General features: G+C 32.0%; 1 protein-coding gene across 3 annotated transcripts in view; it reads right to left on the reverse strand.

Annotated features, from left to right (window-relative positions):
- Positions 1 to 18,229, reverse strand: part of LOC129808058 (inactive dipeptidyl peptidase 10) — a 273,322-nt gene that overhangs the window by 202,763 nt on the left and 52,330 nt on the right. The window lies entirely within an intron of this gene.

Here is an 18,229-nt window from a genome sequence, read left to right on the forward strand (position 1 = left end):
TACGATGACGTCATATTTAACTTTTGTATTTAAATTTACACGTTACACTCATTTTTTAATGTTATTTTTCCTCTGAACTTGGATTTTTTTACAAATTTTTAGAACTTCCGTATTCAGAAGTTTCCTATACAGTTTGGAAGCATTAATGCAACAGAGTTCTGATTAAAATACCAAACACAATTAAAAATTTGTAAAAATCCAAGTTCAGAGGAAAAATAACATTAAAAAATGAGTGTAGCGTGTAAATTTAAATACAAAAGTTAAATATGACGTCATCGTATTCCGGGATGGGAGGGGGGGGGTGTAGAGGTGTGGGGGGGGCGTGGGTGTCCTGTACAATTGGTATGTGCATTTTGTCCGAGCTGAAATGCGACCTAGTCAGATCGAGCCCGAATTTTGGATCTACACGTTTTTGACACTCACAGATCACGAATATCGTGTGCACTAAAAAACCGATTTTTCCTGGACTCCACAGAACAGGTGTGAAACATGTCCATGCAAAAGGAAAAATCTCCAATTTCATTTTTCGCAAATGATGCTTTTCCAGGAAATCATTTCGCAACTGTACATTTTTATCAGATATTCCTATTTGCACGTGTGCACAGGATCATATTTCAAGTGAGAATGGTTTTTTTCCAAGAAAAGTTGCGATAGTGTAAGTGTATTTTACTAGTGCCATCAAGACTTGTTCGAAACATGTCCTAGTGCACACAAAGAAGGAAAATCTCAAATTTCATCTTTTTATTGCGTATGGTGTTTTTCCGGTAAAATATTGCACAATTTTGAAATTTTTATGAGACATTTTTCATTGCACGTGTGAAAAATCATATTTCAATTTTCCATTATTGGATAATTTTATAACTGATACATAACTTGAACAGTATATTTCAACCAAGTGTGTAAAATTATTGTTATTCTACAATCGTCAGTCAAACTAATAAGTTTGTTTTACAACAGTTAGATCAGGCTAATCCACGGAGAGTACATATTTCATCTCAGCTGATACACAACAAAATGGTGAGTTCCATATTTTTTAATAAAAAAAAATGCATTAGAATTATATTTGATGTAAACTATTTCGCAGTTTTTGGTAAATCATAATCCTACAAAAGAAGAAGCTGAGAAGATTTTGGAAAGATTTACGCGAAAAAGACCACATTTAGATGAGTCACCATCTTGGATAGAAGAAAATTTAAATAAATTGAAACGTGATATAGTTTCTGAGAAGTTACAGAAATTTTCAAAGGAGTGAGGTAGAGGAGTCTAACAAAAAAGTTGAAGATCAACTCATGTGTAAAAGAAAAGATAAACTTACAGAAAAATACTTTGAAAAACAGGAGAAAACCCTTTACCTTGTAGAATATATGACTGATTCAGAAGGAGATCAAGTACCTGCAGAAGATTTTTTATCTGATTTTGAGGAACACACGTTGTATTATTCGAGGAAACCTGCTTTGGAACATGTACATTCATCTGACAATTATAATAATGATGTATAATTTTCTATATCATTTGCAATAAAAAGTTAAAAGTATCAATTTAGAGTGTTTTGCAGTGTTTGGGCACGGCCCCCCCTCCCTTTCTTTTTCTCTTTCGTTGAAAATTATTCATCACAAAAAAAACATTTCATATTTATTTAACATGATGCATCTTAAAAAAGGAATCAGAAGAAATCTTCATCGCCATGAGTACGTACAGCTTGAGACAATTAGCCGAAGCTTTGGCAAAAAATAAATCAGAGTCTGATTTGGTGCACCTCATTTTGCATAAAAAGTCAATTGCCCAAATGATCGAACTGATTCATGAAAACAACAATGAGATTTTACGTCGTGGTGTACTGGAGAAAATTTTGAGAAAGATGAAAAGCGGAAAAGGCATAACTATTTTTGAGAAAAAACAATTGTTGGTAAAATTCTTTAACACCAATGACGAAAATACTCTTGAAAATTTGTTCGAGATATTCTATGGCGATCAAATTCTGGATCCTGGAGAAGGTGAATACGATATTGTACAACATCCAGATAAAATCTGCAAAATGTGCTACACCAATGACTACGATACTGTCTTCATTCCATGTGGACACGTTGCTGCATGTCAAGGATGTGCTTCAAAAACAAGGCATTGTCCTATATGCCGAGAGCCATACGTCGAAACTACGAGAATATATTTTTCGTAAAAGAGTCTCAAGATAAATATTTTATGTAATGGAAAACCACAACTGATTAACTTTTAAATAAAATTAATTGTAAAACAATTAAATGAGTTTTATATTGTTTAAAAGTAGTTGCAGGCAATCGAGTAGATTTTGATAAAGAAATTCGATACAATCAATTTTGATTGTGCTATAAAATAAAACCATACTGATAAAAAAAATTTAATAAAATATTTTGCTGCGAAGTAAAAAAGGGCCTTGACAGACCTGAGGATTAGCCGAGAGACGGCTTAGCGTTATTATACTCGACATAATTTCCATCATTTTCCACTAAGTCGTCTCTCGGCTTAAGTCGTAAGTGTGTCTAGGGCAAAAGACTCAAAAGATGTTGAGAAAAAAAAATGCAGACATCACTTTGAAGAATTTTTTCACATGAAGAAAGTATTTGGTTGCAAGAAAAAAATCGCAAGATTATAAAAAAAGTTGTGATCTCAGTTTGAAGATTTTTTTGTGTTGCTAAAAATTTCAGTTTTGTTTTTTTCACTGATGTATGATGCATTTGCATATTGATTTTTTCATGATGCATCATTGAAACATTATCGTAACTGAAACATTTTTCTTGATGCATAGATGAAACATTTTGTGATGTAGAAAGAATTGATCTTAAATAGCAAATATCTCCCATAACAAATATGATGAGATGAAAATAAAATGTTCGTATAGTTAAATGCATAATGCATAACTTTATGTAATTGGTCTTCCAGCTTTTCTTCATTCTTCTTAACTTAAGAGGTTTCAGGTTCCAAATGTACAAGATTAAAACAACAGATATTTATGTCTTCTCATATTTTTTTATTTGACAGCATATGATTTTTATACACGTGCTACACTTTAAGAAATATTTGGCTTACTTGCTACAAAAGGGATTTCATGAAACAAGCGAAAGTAATTGATTGGTGGATCAAAAGTATTGCTGTTTGAAAAATTAGAATTTTCCAATCTTTGCACACCTAAAGATTTACAAACATTGCTCTATCTCTCAAAATATTCTTGTACATACCACTGTACAGAACTATTGTAAATCAAAGTTGCATTTATAAATTCAGAAAGTAACATTAATTTCTCAAATTCTGCAATATTTAGAGATAAACGATCAATTCCATTATTTTGGCTGAGAATAAGTAGTTCAGAATTTTCCACAGCACAGTAACTATGAATGTTCACGGAGTTGTCAAGTTGAATATTCAGCAACTCCAGTTTCATGTTGGCATCATCCTTTCCAGCATCCTCTCCCAATAATTTCCTTAAAGTTTGTTCATTGGCACAGAACGTTGTCCATGTATTTTGGGTGAATTCTACAGCGTCAATTCCATCCCAGTAGCTTACGGCACATATTTTAGCAACTGGTGAAAAATTCTCTGGAGAAAACCCGATCGTGATAAACAATGTACATGTTCGATTTAGAAAGTAGGTGTATGCATTCAGTAGTTCAGGAGTTGTATTTTATTGTCGATTTCTTGCATGTTGTTCCTCATCCTTTCGAAGTTCCTCAGCAGGATCAGAATTATATTTGTTGAAGTGCTGCTTTGCCTTCATTACATTTGGAACTTGATGTGATCTTTCTTTTGTCTCCATATTTTCAGATAAGTTATTTTGTGATTTATCACTTTTCACTAAGAAAATGCCTTCCACTCATCAATAAATCAGGGATACAAATGAGACTTTTTTTTCCAATGTTCAAATTCCTATAAAATATTTTAGGATCTTTTGATCGTACTGACGAAATTTCCCGAGAAAATTATGCAAACGTATGCAAAATGTTTGTTTCATACACGATGAAACATGTTTGGACATGTCATGTCATGTTCATATCTCAGAATAAAGTCTAGAGGTAGGATGCGAGGGGCAAATAGAACATTTTTCTAAATAACAAGTGAAGTTACTTTTTTTAAATTGTTTTTCAATATAATAAATAAAATTTTGTTAACATTTATTCAAGGGAGGATGAAGCTTTACGGTCAAGAACTAAAATTAATAGTATTCGGTGATGAAGTGCTAGTGAGTGCAAAGCTAAATTTATTTTATCAGTGTAAGAACGCAAATGTTTGACTTTATTTTAGTGAGTATCGCTTGAATTTTATTTTTTATGCCTATTCTACTGAGAGTCATCTTAAAAAAAATGATCTTCTACTAAAGAGGATTTCATCTTCTATTTTGTGATATGTGTCACAGAAATATACATAAATTTGATAATGAGTCATCAATGAAAAATGCATAAGTTAATTCAGCATCCCAGGTACCGAATTATAGAAGTGTATACAACATTTCATTCATAAAAATCAATTTTGTATGAAAAGTTGGTTCCTATTTTATTTTACTCTGCTGCCATTTCTCCACATAATCAAATTCTTAGGTAAATATTGTACATATATTTACAGATTTTTTCATATTTGCTAAATTATAATAAGAGAAAACACAAATCAATAATTCACTTTGAATAATTTTGTTCTGTAATGTTGTAAAAATTCTCTAATGTCAGAGAAAAAGAACATTGTAATACAAAGTTATGAGAAATCTAACATTTTTTACATACTTTCCCCACTTGCGATCAAGAGAGTTAAATGATTCATACACAAGACAAGAAATTTTGCCCACATTGACATTTTTTTCATTCATCTTTTAATTCTTTTATTTTATACATGATACAGGAGTGCAAATTTCGAATAATCCCGCACAACTGCATAAAAATGCATAGCAACATCTTTGATCATCAGTTTGTTTATTTGAAAATTGAGGATCTGAAACTAAGATTCTTGAAATTTCATGGCAGTCACCATCTGCAATAAGCTGAAATTCAATCAATTTCACGAAATTTATCACTTCTAATCTGAAATCACTGAACGAAAAATATTTTTTTAGACAAATTGCATAAAAATCGTTTGATCATATCATCAAGAGATGTGAATGATGTGAGATACAATCATGTAAGTGGAAAAGTATGATATTTTTCGGTAATTTATGTTACAATTTAAATAAAAAAGACAAAGGGGAAATGCTTCTAATTTTGTCCAGTTTCTTATTTTGGACACTTTGAGGATAACATTGGACACTAAAAATAAATTGATTAAAATGATGGATTTTTATTCCAATATTTGATGAATAATGAATTCTATCTAAATATTTGTTCTTTTTGGAAGATTTTAACACTAAATACGTTAAAATTTGAATATGATTTGAGTTGAAATTGCTTTGTTGAAAATTCAGTGTGAGCAATTGCTTACGAGAAATATGACAGAACTTCGTGGCTTACTTCAGTCTTATTTAGTTTTGGTGAAGTACTAACAAAGTTTGTTCGCTGTTTTTGAGTGATATTATTGAATATTCATTGAATATTGTGTTGATTCACGTTACTGATGATTTGTACATTTGACCTGAAGTGAGATTTGCCTTGTGAATTATATTTTTCGTGTGAAAAATGGGAAATTTTTTAAGACATTCACCAGTGAGGTGATGATTCTTATTTTGGACAGGTGTTTTTCTCACGAAATTTCGTGAAGTTTTAGCTTTTGTGATGACTAGGTTGGACAAATGCCTGGAGAAATGAAGGAGCATCATCTCTACGAAAGAGATGCAGTGAGAAATGCCTTGAAAGGCTCCCGGAAAGGGCAGGGAATGAGCGAATCCGCACGTACTTGGAGTACCGAAGTCAACTCACTTTAATGAATGATATGGAAAGTTTCTGGGCTTCTTGTGACATTCCACGTTTCCCTTACATGACCAGGAAGAGGACTTGGTAAGATTGGTTCATGAAATGAAGAACAATGGGCATCCTGTTGAGGCGGATTATCTGTCCAAATTTACAGACAAGTTGTAAAAATTAATAACCAAGTTGTCCAAAATAAGAGTCAAATTCACCTCTACATATCAATTCATTTTTAAACGTATTAAAACTAATTTTAGTAAAAATTAGATGATAAATAGCTTGCCAAGTTTCTAAACAATCCTTCTGAAAAGAGAGTAACAAGAAAAGTCAATTAGTATTGAAAATATGGCACTTCAAACTTAGGATATCGATGCTTATATGCAGACTGTCCAAAATTATAAGCACTTCCCCAATATTGCAAACAATATTGAAATACGCAAGCTCAAAAGTTGCATGCTTTGAAAAAAAACTGTTTACATGCAAATCTCAACTCAATGACGTTTCAATATCTATTGATCAATATCCAATGAAAATGGTTTAAATTGCATGACGGCATCAACATCATGCTGTTCAATAACCAATGAAAATTATTGATAGTTCTTATCGCCAGTAAAATTAGTGAATATTGCGAAATTCCACTCAATTTTACAATTATATTGCGCACTGCAAGACATTTTTTCCATGTTGCTTCATTCCTCTGAAGGAATCAAATTGTCGCGCAAAGACTCATATAAATAGTCTCTCCCATATGGTCTCGAGCGCGCGAAAAGGTCTCAAATTGCATTTGCATTTTTCCACACTTGGACAGTGCATAAGCCAGAGACTAGAGAGAATCCCGCTTACTGCATAGGAAAGACTTCTGGCAAACCTTCTATCATGGCACGAGTGGCATAATGGATAAGGTGCTGGACTCGCAACCGAGAGGTCTGGTGATCAATTCCCATGGACGGCAGATCTTTTCACATACATTTGTATAGGGGAAAAAAAAATACATGAGAAAAAGTCCACCAAAGTAATTTCCGTTAATTCAAAATGACCATCAAAAAGCGCGCAATATCAAAAAGTTCAAAGTTCCAAAAAGTTCAAGATGGCCGTCTAGTGCATTGCATTTAAAAAAATAACATCATTGTGCTCCACGGAGAGTTTTCATCAGCAAATGTAGTATGTACATCACTGTGCTCCACGGAGAGTTTTCATCAGCAAATGTAGTACCAACATCACTGTGCTCCACGGCAGACTTGTGGTATATACATCATTGTGCTCCTCGGCAGACTTATGGTATATTATATACATCATTGTGCTCCTCGGCAGACTTATGGTATATTATATACATCATTGTGCTCTCCATAACATCATCGTGCTCCATATTCAATTAAAATTATTAACCAAAAAATCAGATTCATGGTTCAGGGGGAGGGTAGCGGGGGTGCGGGGGGCGGGGGAATCGGCCTGATTCCCACGCTGGTGTCCCCTTCCTACGACATGTCCATGGAATGTCCGAGGACATTTACATCACGCTGCTGTCCCCTTACTACTGATATGACCTACTTGCAATGACCTACTGCAGTTAAAAACCTAATGTTTAGAATGTTTATTAAGGGGATTATACAAATTTCGTCAAAACAAATTTAGCCGAAAGATGAACCAAAAAAGTTTTAACCGTAAAAAGTTAGCCACGCCCCCTATTAAACATGTTGAAATATAAATTGTATCGTATCTTATAATTGTATCGTATGATATATTAATAGTCTTCGCCGATCTGTAGGGGAATTCCGTACCGAATTTTTGTAATAAATTCGGGAAAAGGATAACGTAAAAGCCCAACGAGCATTGAATAGCCATTGCAAGAAGTTTTATGAAGCTCTCAATGACTGATATGAATCTGATTTTCAATTAATTTATCCTAATTCACCTGATAAAAATTTTAAAATTTTTCATGTGACATTGTCATTTGTCATACTGTTATAGAATTTCACTACTGGTCTACTATCCTACTAAAATATATAGGAATAAGTTATGTATAAATAATAGGATACAATGATCTGTAAACGAATACTTGTACTTTCAGTAATATTCAATAAAATGCAAACATTTTGGTATCTTACTAAAATCGACTCCATCAAAAAGTTATCTAAAACTCTATTTCTAAGATTGGATTCAGAGTAGTAAATTGCCTAAACTTGTTCTAAAATAATCTGATTAGAATAGTCCATTTCGATTTTGTTAAATTTTTTTAATAAAATATTTTTTGAAAAATTTCTGCCTACTCTGAAAAAAAAATTTGTTAAACGAACAAAAGGATTTTGTTCAAATTTTGTCAAATGGATTACCAATTTGCCAAAACTTCTTCTCGCATTTTACACGGAAGAACACTCAAGAAGAACATCCTTTTGACAAACTTGTCTTGTTAATTTGACAAAACTTTTTTTTTAGAGTAGGATCGCGTGGTTTATGTCAGGATTAGCTTAATATGATGCTCTTTCTAAAGATTTATTATAAAATATTATATTCGACCTTAAGATAAAATGCCCGAGATCTACAAAATGGCGTATTCGCCAGCTTGCTTTGACGTTTTTGCCCATCATTTGGAACTGTCAAAACCTAAAACTCAACCGATTGAGATGAAATTTTAGTATATTGTAGCTGATGACAAGACCTTTTCAGAATATGTATATAATCCTATTTAAGTCACGCAATTGCGTAGTTACAAGCGCTTCAAGTTGAAAATTTTGACACTAAACAATCATTAAAAAGCACTGATATCGGTAGGTGAAAAGATCTAACAAAGAAACAAAGAAAACACTAATGCTTTTGCTTATAACCGCATATAATTTGAGTATTAAAACTTTGTTATGAAGATGAAAAAGGAGTTTTATTTTATTTTTTTTTATTTTGTACAAGCAAATGAATACATAAAAAATAAATGCTCAAACTATTTATTGTGCTTATTAAGATATTTCGTTTAAACTCCAGATATTCAAGATTAAATAATAAATACCGCGAAAATATGATTATATTAAAATTTGAAAGTTTGAATCTCTGCATCTAGGTAATTCCTTGACCTAGACTGGAACGTAGGTATGTTCTGAATAGGTCTTGATATCAGCTACAACATTCTAAAATTTGAGTTCCATCGGATGAGTTTTAGATTTTGAGAGTTATTCAAAATGGCGCGTGGTTAAGTCGGAGGTAATGGTAGTCTTTCGATAGCCTGTACAATGCACTCTACATGTTAGTGGAGTCCTATTGACACAGGTCTCTTCAAAACTTCAAAACTTCAAAAATCTAAGGGTGTTACTTACGAGTGATGGTAGAATAAGGCAAAACTCTCGTCGCGAATCAGTCAAGCTTCTGTTACGAGGGAGTTTAGCAAAAGCGTGGTGAGGAAAGCCGAGCTTAGCCGCGTTAGATCGCGAGTTGTAGAGATGAGATACTTCCGAAAATTTAAGGGAATCACTCGCCGAGATATAGTTAGGAACGTAGCAGTTCGTGATGAGCTAAGAATCGAGTAGTTGCTTCTTCGAGTTGAGGGATCACAAGGTATGATCATGTTCAACGCATAAATTAAAAAAAGATTCCCATGCAAAACCTTGATCTTAAGGCACACCTAGGACAAGGTGGCTGAATCAAATTCAGAATGTTGCCTTGGAGCGCCTTGGGATCGCACCTGAACATCTTTCTGAAGTAGCGGAGGATCAACAGGTGTGGGCTGTTAAACTTGATGTCATGGGCCCGCAAACAAGTTGAAAATAATGATAATTTAAAATGACAGAAAAACGTGAAATTTATTTGGCGACCGTATCTTGTAGATCTAGAGTAGCTCTCCCTTATACGCGTTTCAGATTTAAGGCTTGGCCATATGATTTAATTATTATAATTTCTTATCAGTCAAGATATTTTGGAAAATTTAACTTAGGATTGGATTATTGAGAACAGTAAAATTGGTTACCATTTGGGATTCTGAGACCTATATACGGGAACTGGGCTAAACCTATAGTCTGAAAACCGCTTTGGACGTGAAGACATTCCTTGTTGTTTTTTATAAGAAATTGCTGATTTTTGGCACTTATTTAAGGAAGGTAGTTCGGAAGGTAGTTCGGAAGGTGTTCGACTTATATTCTGAGTCGTCGATATAGAAAAAAAGAAAGAATTATCACAATTGAAGAGAAAATATTTCTCTGAATAGGTTTACATCCCAATAGCACTTTATATTTTATAGGAATAAACCATGTCATAATGAATTAATGATCATCGTCACATAGTAACTTCGACATTAAACTTACTTACATTTTAGTTATTGTCAAAACATAGAACAATTTCAGTCATTATGCTAAAGTATATGGAATAATATTGAAATGACTCTTTCATAATTTAAAGCTGTATCTCTAATCTTGTGGTGCCACTTATGTAGCATATAACCACTAATACAAAATTCACAAAACCAAGTTCGGTTAGAAGATTTTACAAGGGTATCAAATAAAAAATTAAAGAAGATGAGGTGCTAGTCCAATGAATACCCCTTGTGTTTATATATCAAAGATTTATACCTACAATATTGACGAATGAAAACCAATTTATTTTATCCTGCATTTGGTACTTTAATGTTTAATGGCATGGCTACGGTAATAAATTATTATTGACATTCTAAGACTTTATTTTTATGGAAATTTAATTGAAACACTGATAAATAAATATATTTAACATTCATCAGAATTAATAAGCATTTAGTAGTACACAGAGCCATGATGAAATGCTTCGTTTTCATTTTGGTTAAATTCAAAGTTATACATTTGAAATTTACAATCTCAACAGTTAATAGATTTCCTTGAAACAATTAATTTATTCTGTCAGAATGAATAAAAAAATCCTCTAGGAAGAAAAGCAATATAAAAATTCTTATCTTTTTTCCAAGAATTAACAATTCAAATGGATAATGGAGGGAAAAGAAGGACGGAAATCCCATAAATTATGAGAGAATCATCAGGGAAAACAATTGGGTTAGGCATTTCCCTTTCTCCAATGACTTTTACAATTTGTATTGGGTTTCTGATTTTTTTTGGTAAAGTCGTTGTCTGTCCCATTTCATTTGAATCAATCGAGGATGTTTTGGGAATTGTATTGTAGAATGTGAATTCGTTATTCTTTCACAAGGGATTAGAACATTTTGCAGAAATTAAGGTGGTGTTGTTTCTGTCTACTTTTAGCATATCTGGATTTTGACAATTTATAGACGATACAGTTACAACATTCGTTGAATATTCTTCTTATTAACGTTAACCTACGATTTTCTTGAATTAAAATTTATCTGGATTTAGACACATTGCTCTTTTTAGTAATTAAATAGTTTTTTTTATTGTTTTTTAAACAAATTTAAACTCTAAAATTGAGAAAAAATACGATTAAAATAGACGAAACCCACTGTATAGGGGAAAGTACTCTCCCTTCGAACGTTCATGCCTTCGAATACTGAGAATTTTCTCTTATTTTTCCTAAGAAACTTACAAATTTCTATTAAATATTAGTTAGGGTAAGTGTGCCAAATTTTGGCACAGTTGCATGCAAGCGCCAAAGTCTCAAGTTTGAAATGTAATATTTTTTAATACAAATTGATTTTCTTGTTACTTTTTTATAAGGAGTGCTGCTTGGAACCTTGAAAACAGTTTATCGTCTTTATTTTCTCTAAAATCATTCTAAATACATTTTAAAATGAAAAAAATGTAGACATAGCATTGGTGGCCTATTCCGGCCACCTACATTCTCATAGTTCCTTGCCCTTCTGGAATTCTTCCAGTACCTTTTTCAGATCATCTTACTCGTCGAAGCGATATTTTTTGTTATTTTCTAGCATTGTGTAATTTCTAGAGCGCAAAACTTAAAAATTTATGGGAATTTAGGGAACCAAAAAGGTGGCCGGAATTGCAAGCTGTTCAGAATTTGGTACACTTACCCTATAGTTTGTTATCAATTATTGATATTTATGTGATAATTTATGTAAGTCTTTTTGGAAAAATAAAAGAAATCTCACATTATTTGAAGGCATGAACGTTCGAAGGGAGAGTACTTTCCCCTATTAAATTCAATAAAGTCCACATATCCTTTCAATCCTTTTATGTAGACAATCATAATTCCATCTACCCATATAGTATTTCTGGCAATATTAAGTTTCTCGCCAGTCTTACTTTTAAAAAATCGATTAAAGGGCAAGCATATTATTCATATTTATTCAATGTCATAAACTTTCTGCAGAATTTCTTGTAAAACATTTTCCATACCACATTTTGAACTTTTTAACAAGGAAATATTGTTCGTATCGGCTGAGAAAATTTTTCGTGTCAAAAAAGTATTGCAAAGTTTTGAGCTTTTTCAGACGATATTACAACTTATAGATGTTGTAGTTTTAAAGTTTATAGTTTTCCAATTGCCGAACAAACCTCTTTTTAAATTCTTTGCAATAGAATCACTTTAAGATTTTAAAGTTAATAATTCCTATTTCTTTGTATTTGCAAAGATGTTAAAATTTTCATTAAAACTTTAACTCGGAAATCATTTTCACTCCCTTTAATTAGTTTAATTCACCGTGGAATGTGAAGTTTTGAAATTTTTCTTCTAAGAAATTGGTGAGATAAGCGAATGAAATATTTGCATTTCAACAAAGTTTTACAGCCTCTCAAGTTAAAAGCAAAAAATTAATATTTAGTAGTGGATGAGCATAAAAGAAAATGGAGCAATTCAGCAATATTTTTGATGTAGAACGAGGAAGTATGAAATAATGAGAAGGGGATGTTTTTAATAAAATCCACGGCTTAATTTTCTTTTTATGCCACAATCCCCATCTTAAGAGAGCTTTATGTCAAAAATATCGTATACTTCCTTCATGTGCAGTCCCTTTGAGTATTTATGAACATAGGTTATGTCTATTAAAGTGTTGGAATCGGATTATCATAATGAGGAATCTGTTCATGGAAAATCTGCTATATTTCTCGCCATACACCCCCATTTAGTCAGCCCCAAAAAACACGTATAAAGCTTCGGAAAGAACTCAATGGCATCGGATTACATTGAAATTTTAGGGGTAACGCATGTTCACATTTGCGAATAGAAGCCTGGGGGCATAGACAAAGTCGTTAGGGCAAACAGATCTATTGAAGCTCTTATGGGTAATAACAAAACCAAAAGTGCTAATGAGGTCCACGGGGACTCCCAATGCTCGCAATAAAAAGATAAACTACTCATTTACAATATGATTAATTTCAATAGCTCTGTGAATAATTGATGTTATTCAAACTAAAACTGATTTATTAAGTACTTAATTGATAGGGGAAAGTGGTCTGCCTTTGAATGCGGCAGCCTTTGAATATCGTAATTTTTTCAGTTCTCTTTAAAGCATAAATTCTTTTCTATTAACTTTTAGATAGTTATTCATAATCCTCACAAGTCATCAAAAAATGCAGACCCTAGCTCTTATTTTCTAGGTGCTAGGGCAAAAAAACCAAACTGAGCTCTAAACTGTAATTTTGATGTTCCACAATTCATGTGTTTTTTCATAATCAAAATAATTTTTCGAACAAATCTTCTATTGTGAATCATAGAAGGTTATTCTTGGATGGTATTTCTCCAAATACATTTTGATTCAGATGAGACAATTTTTGTGGGTGATAAAAGTTTGCAAATATTGCTCTGCGGCAGCCTTTGAATCTTAATGTTGTGTGCCTTTGAATCCTCTTTTTCCATACATTGAAACATCTGACAGCTTCCTGTCCGGGAGCAGAATAGAACTCCTACTTTGGTCTGACGAATGTCATACAAATACTTATAACATGCTATCTTCCTCCGGCCAGGATGTTTCAAACTGACAATTGTCAACTTCAATTGCGTTTTATTACAAATTTACAAGTGAAAAACAGTGCTTCAGAAAAATGTAAAAAATGTTGTTGTATAATGACTTTTGACTACAGTGGTGGTTTTATTGAGTGCATTAGGGTTCATGCTAATCAATTATGGGCCACTTAATGTTACAGCCCTAATATTCTCAGTGAAAAATTAAGATTCAAAGGCTGCCCAAACACATTCAAAGGCAGACCATGCAGGCTGCCTTTGAATATATCGACATAACATTTTTAAGTTTCTTACCAGGAAAAACTGAGGACTTGCGAGTCCTGAATGGGGTAAGCATAGAAGCTTAATGAACAAGAGAATTTTTTGGTGTAGTGCAAAGTAAAACTCATGTTGTAGTTTACTCTGAAAAAAATCTCAAATTTTGAACATCATTTTTCGTTCAAAGGCAGACCACTTTCCCCTACTTGTTATACTTTAATATCTATCATTTAACCCTTTAACGACGAGACACTTTTTACGGACTGAAAATCATCAATAAAAATTAAACTGAGAAACATAATGATAAATCTTACATCTACCTTGGAAAGTCCACCATCAGCGTCTAATTCGTTGTATTTTCTGTTTCTATGAACGATAGGGAGAAAAATAGCCCAAAAATTTAAGTAATTTTTCTAACAATACCAATGAATAAAATTTTTCGCTTTAATGAAAAATATTACGTATGAGTATTGCAGTTTTTATTGCAAAAAGGGTTTTGCTTAAAAAAAATCGGAAGTATAAAAAATAAATAAAATCAATTATGAATTTGAGAATTTAAAAATTCGCCATTTTTCAGTTTAAATATATACTACATATCAAATAGCTAGAGACTTGCAAAAAATATTGTGGATTCCTTCAACCTTCTACTTTACAATTATGTAGAGACATAAGAAAAAAATAATTTTAGGTAGTCAGGAAAAATTATTTTCTTTATGGGACACCGGTGTTCCAATCGTCCTTAAAGGGTTATAATTAAATAGAGAGAATGAAGAAAATAATTAAATCATTTTGACATATTTAATGATTTCGGTGTTGTGAAAAATTTTCGTGAAAATGTATCTTTTTTTAGGGTTTATGTTCATTCCATTTAAGATTTTAAAAAAATGAAATGGAGAAAAATGAACTTTCACCTTAAGGGGGGAGTGTCAATTATTATGTCCAAATTGGTCTATATTTTTATTATTGCTTATATCAATGGATAAACTATTTAAGAATATAGGGTAAGTGTGCCAAATTTCAGCATAGTTGCATATAAGCACCGAAGTCCTAAGTTTGAAATGCAATATTTTTAATTCATATTGAAATTTCTTGTTACTTCCTTTTCCTGAGGGTTGCGTGGAACCTTGAAAACTAGTTTATCATCTTTGTTTTATTTAAATCACTCCTTAAAATATTGAAATAATAAAAATGCAGACATTGCTTTGGGTAGTATTCCGGCCACTTTGTGTGAAATTCCGGCCACCTTGTTTGTGACCACCTTTTGTGACGCAACGGATAGAAAATTCCAAAACGTCAAACGGAACGAGTTTAATATTTAGTTTAATACGTTTATAATACCCATAGGCCCTGAGATCTTCCGTGTAATTTGTCCTGAAGACCTGAAGAGTAGCATCTCAAATTTACGCGCAGATTCCCGTAGCAATTTGCCCTTCCTGAACTCTTCCAAGGCCTTTTCCACATCATCTTTTTCATAGAAGGTATGGTTTTTTTCTCTGGACATTGTAGAATTCAGAAATTGAAAAAAAAAACATAAAATGAATAAAAGAAATTAGGAAAACAAAAGATGTTGCCGGAATAGGCAATCGGAGAGAGGCTCATAAAGTATATACCTTTTTACGCGAAATACAAGATCCATCTGGGAAATTTTACTCAAAATTTAAAGATTGATTCACTATCAACATAAACAGAGACAATCTTTAATGAAAACTAATAAATTTTCATGAAAAACACCGAAGGAAAACCCTCTGCACTTGATCACAAATCAAAAGACTGCTAGAAATACAAGAGATCACTTACATTTTTTGTAAGACTCTTTCCACACTGAGTTTTAACAATACAATTTAAATTCAAATTATACCTAAAATTTAACGGTCTTTGTGTTAATACATCTTAAAATGAATAAATATTTAAAAGCAAAATGAATTCATTGACTATTCGAAGATTACATACATAATTTTAATTTATTTATTTGTTTGGCCGAAATTACACTCAAAGTGGCCGAAATTAGAAGCTGGCCGAAATTTGGCACACTTACCCTACCATAAAAATATCAGAGGCTAATTCGAATTATTTATGTCCGAAAATAAAGAGACGAAAGCAAAGAAGCGCCGAACAGATTTGCATGCGTTTTGGGCGAACATACAAAACTTTAAAGCACTTTTCTCCACTTCTCATTTTTACAATTTATTCGAATTTACGGAAAAGATTCTGATAAACTTATGGTCCGAACGGTCCGAACGCAACCACTTATGGTGGTTTTAGCCAATGGCTCTTTTCAGGAAATTTAAGGCATTAGACTAGGTATTAAAATATATTATTATAATGGGTCAAATTAATTAAAAACATATTAAAAAAAATAAATTATTGGAAGCTTGAACCGCTTGAAGGTAGTGCGCTTTCCCCTGGCTAAAAGAATTTTTATTCAAACTTAAAAATTGTGAAATTGGGATTTAGAATTCCAAGATGGTAGTTTTCAATCTCGGTCTGACATTCTCAAATTATTCGTTCAATAAATCTGGATTTATTAACGCATAAACTTTGTCGCTAAAGAGAAGATTGAGAATTCATTTTAAAAGATCAACTGAATAATATAAAGTTTTCTATAATTAAATAAAAAGTTTCATTATTAGGCTTCATAATTGAGCCTCCACTCATAAACTTCTATCTCGTTTTTACTATTTTAAACCTTAAAGTGTTGATCAGAATTCAATTAATTTACTGACCAGAGCAGTACCTAAGAAATTAGAAACGTGCAAATTGACAGAAAATTCAAATGATTAAACTTTGTGTATCCGTTTCAGGACGATTAATGGTACTTAATTTATTAAAAACAAATGTACATGGACCAGGGCAGAGCATTTTCATACATTTTTTCGTACAAAAATGTGGTATAATTTTCTTAAATGGTTTTTTTAGTTTTGGTATAAAACCAAATGCAATCATTTTAAAACTTTTACCAAATGAAAGAGTATCTAATGTTATATTATTATCACAAAATTTATAATGATTGCACGAGGATAACAGTTTCTAAAACCTTTATGAAAAAGACGTAAAATTCGCATTTTTTTGAATTTTTCTGAAAAATTTTCTATCTGTAACACCAGTAAAATTTTAAATTCAATAAAAATATATTCTCTGTACATGTGCCTACCATTTCGTGTTATATTTATTTTTGTGGGATCTAAAGCTTAAAAATTATAAAGAATTTACGAAAAATATACCATTTGTGAATTAAAATGCTCCATCCGTTAGTTAATCATCCTAGACATGGACACATAGTCTATGTGTAGAAATGTATAAATTTTAGGTTCATAACTTTAAATTTAAATTGTTAATATTCAACTACAAAAAAAAACAGTAAGGAGTCATTCAAAAATATTAAAGTATCAATAAATGTAAAAACTTTGTGAAGCTGACTTGTAAATCTGATTCCAAATACTGCAAACTATGTATAGTATATTATCGAAAAGAAAACTTCGGCAATAGATCCCTTTTAGGATTTCGATTTTCTTATAGTGTTATTTACAGATGGAACATGTAGGGGAGACTGGGGCACATGTAACCATTTTCGATACATGCGAATTTGAGGTGATTTTCCAAGGACACAGTGATTTTTTGGAAAATATTTCTTAGCTCATGTTTTACCCTTGGGTATAGGCAATTCATCGAGGGTAATGCGGATGCTGGAAAACAATTGAGTTTTCCATAAAAATAAAATTTGTGTCCCTGTGCATTTTTCTCTTTTCACAAAATACCTGGGGTAGAAGTAACCACTTTCTGGGGAGGAAGTAAACACCTTTTTTCCCACCCTTGAAATTAACTTTGCACCACTTTCGATTATTTTAATTACTTAAGAGATATATAAAGACTGTATATTTTTCAAAAAATCACGACACTTTTTACAAAGAATAATTAAAATAGCAAAAAAACTAAAAGCATGCATATCAAAGACATTTTTCAATGGATTTTCCCCATATTTTGACACCATGTGACTTTTTATTGAACACAGTGCCACCATTTTTTTTCGTAATCTATGAATTATGGATATTTCGCATGAAGGTCAATTTCCCGCTCTTTTACCTACTCATTTTGTGAAATTGAAATTGCCTGGTTACATCTACCCCAAATGCTGTTTTCTGACCAATTATTAATTCTTTTGAAATAATTAGAATCTCAATTTCTCTAGTAAATGCATTAATATAATCCTAAAAGATGTAGGAAAGAACTGGTATTGCTACATTTCGATTATTTTACACAATTTTTAATTTCCAGGTGGAAAT

This window comes from Phlebotomus papatasi, chromosome 3 (assembly GCF_024763615.1).
Source record: "Phlebotomus papatasi isolate M1 chromosome 3, Ppap_2.1, whole genome shotgun sequence".
Taxonomy (NCBI): Eukaryota; Metazoa; Arthropoda; class Insecta; order Diptera; family Psychodidae; genus Phlebotomus; species Phlebotomus papatasi.